At 52.5% G+C, this 2,741-nt stretch overlaps 1 non-coding gene across 1 annotated transcript; it reads right to left on the bottom strand.

The window, feature by feature from the left end:
- Positions 1 to 1,820: 1,820 nt before the first annotated feature.
- Positions 1,821 to 1,927, bottom strand: LOC119621630 (U6 spliceosomal RNA). Its single transcript, XR_005238177.1, has one exon. It is a non-coding gene; the product is annotated as a U6 spliceosomal RNA (small nuclear RNA).
- Between the last annotated feature and the right edge of the window lie 814 nt (positions 1,928 to 2,741).

Here is a 2,741-nt window from a genome sequence, read left to right as displayed (position 1 = left end):
ACGGATTTGCAAGGAGGTATTATCTTCTCTATTTTACAGGTGAGGAATTCGAGCTTAGGTGGCTGAAGAACTTGCCCCACACGTCACTGGCCAGTGGGAGAGCTGGAGTCAACCCAGGACCCCAATGTCCTTCCTCTTCAGCACATGCCCTGACATCCCCATGTGCTCCAACCCAAGCCAGATTTGCTGCGATTTCCAGAACATTCTGTGTTGTTTTGTTCCTCAGTTTGTCTATCTACTGCTCTCCTTCCCAGTGCATTCAGAAAGGGATGAGCACATACGTTTGGCAAAAGCGAGGTGGGTGTGGGCGCGAGGGAACTGATGGCAGGCAGGAGGGTGGGAGCGCTGGGGTCACGGAAGCAGAGAGGGAAGCAGTCACGGAAGCAGTCACGGAAGCAGAGAGGGAAGCAGTCACGGAAGCAGTCACGGAAGCAGTCACGGAAGCAGTCACGGAAGTTCTGGAGAGGGTTTTTGAGCAGGGTGGGAATGTGCCCCCGAGCCCTCCCTTTCCTGAAGGTGGAGTTCTGGCTTTCTATGTGGGATCCTGAGACCGAAGCTTGTGGTTTCAGCATTTCAGACCGAGGTTGAAAAGTGCATGGAGTGCGTCTGCCTCTGATGGAGTTAAAAGCAGCTTCGTCTGGAGTGTAGCAGTCGTCATGGCAATGCCTAATTCCCAGGGCTTGACTGGAATTGAGAGTCACTGCCCAATCATTGACGATTGGTCCGCACACTTTCCCTTTCTTCCCCTGCAAGAGATTTCCCTGGAAGACAGGCACAGCCCCGAGAAGGCACTTCAGGCCGACATGATTCCTATCGCTCAATGTGAATCACTTTCTTTTCTTGACTGGGGTCAAGGGAAGATGTTTTGTTGCCAAAGGCAGCTTATGACAGGGACCTAATGATCTGCGGTATTCCCTGGACATCCCCGGAGCTCCATTTCAAACCCCAGTGCACCAAGAGTCCTGTTTCACCTGCCGACTTCCTGACCCCACCTTGTGCTTGGCTTCTCCAGGGCTTGCCCCTTCCTCTCCCTGAGAGAGGAGCCCTGAGGAAGCAGCGCCTAAGATTTCACAAGTCTCACCCTAGTAGTTATCCCAACCGTTATTATGATTTCATTGGCCGGGCGCGGTGGCTCAAGCCTGTAATCCCAGCACTTTGGGAGGCCGAGACAGGCGGATCACGAGGTCAGGAGATCGAAACCATCCTGGCTAACACAGTGAAACCCCGTCTCTACTAAAAAATACAAAAAACTAGCCGGGCGAGGTGGCGGGCGCCTGTAGTCCCAGCTACTCGGGAGGCTGAGGCAGGAGAATGGTGTAAACCCGGGAGGCGGAGCTTGCAGTGAGCTGAGATCCGGCCACTACACTCCAGCCTGGGCGACAGAGCGAGACTCCGTCTCAAAAAAAAAAAAAAAAAAAAAAAAAAAAAAATGATTTCACTGAACCTTACCCGTCCTTCAAGGCTCAGCTCAAGCCTCCTTGGTGAAGCTCTCTCAATGGGGAACACATGCCTTCCGGCTTCCTCCATGATGCCCCACAGCTCTTGGCCTGTGCCATATTCATTCATTCATTCATTCATTCATTCACTCAACATCGATTGACCACCCACTAAGTGCCAGGCAACTGTACTGGGTTCTGGAGCCTGAACAAAACAGACAAACGTCTCTGTCCTCATGGGGCTTCAAACCTTGTGTGGAGCAGACTGTAGACATGGTATGTAGGTAAGGGAGGTAGTGCGTTAGAAGGTGACAGATGCCAAGGAGAAAAATAAGCAAAGGCTAGGTAGGGAGTGTCAGAAAAGGGGGTTTCTATTATTTATGCATCTATTTTTTGAACACCACGAATCCATGTGTCATCCTTGCACAGAGGCTGTGCTCATCTTCTCCGTATTGTTCCAATTGTAGTGTATGTGTGGCCACAGGGAGCACTGGGATTTCCATTTTAAAGAGGGGCCCAGGAAGGATTCACAGAGAAGAGACCTGTGAGTGGAGAACTGCAGGGAAGGAGAAGGTGAGTCATCTGAGTGTCTAGAAAAAAAAGACGTTCCAGGCAGAGAGGCCAGTCAGTGCAAAGTTCCCAAGGTAGGAGGGAGCCTGGCGTGCTGGAGTGACAGCTTCTGAAGTGGAGGGAAGGAGGGGCTGAGTCTGAAGCTCAGAGAAAAGAGGAGGGCAGATCCTTAAGACCTTGTGGGGCATTGCGGGGACACCGGCTTTTACGTGAGCAAGAAGCAGAGCCTTCAGAGGGTTTCTGACAGAAGATCACTCTGTTGCTTTGAGAATAGATCACAGCAGGGGCGGGGGTGGGAGTAGAAACCTGTTGCCACCTGACAGATGATCCAGTTTGGACCAGGCCGGTACAGGTGGGGTGGTGACAAGTGGCCTCTGGCTGTGCTTTGATGGTAGGACCACCTGTTTGGTGGTGGATTGGAAGCAGGCATGAAGAAGGAATGAAGTGGGTATGAGGAAAGAATGTACTGGGGCAACTCCGCCACAGCCTGAGTCCCCAAAAGGCTGACAAGGTCCTAAGAGAGGGGAAGTGGAGGGTAGGACCAGCTGGGGGTGTGGTGGGAGACCGGGGTTCCAGTCCGGGATGTTTATGAGACACCCAAGGCGAGAGGTCAAGGGGGTGTTTGGAGATATGGGTCTGGAGTTCATGGCAGGATCTAGTCCATGGACCTCTTGGGAGTCATCACTGACGAGGTGGGATGAGTGCATCAAGCGAGTGACAAGAGGTCCCAGGATG

The sequence above is a fragment of the Chlorocebus sabaeus genome, chromosome 21 (assembly GCF_047675955.1).
Source record: "Chlorocebus sabaeus isolate Y175 chromosome 21, mChlSab1.0.hap1, whole genome shotgun sequence".
Taxonomy (NCBI): domain Eukaryota; kingdom Metazoa; phylum Chordata; class Mammalia; order Primates; family Cercopithecidae; genus Chlorocebus; species Chlorocebus sabaeus.
The sequence above is the reverse complement of the archived record's forward strand: the minus strand, read 5'-3'. Positions and strand labels throughout refer to the sequence as shown.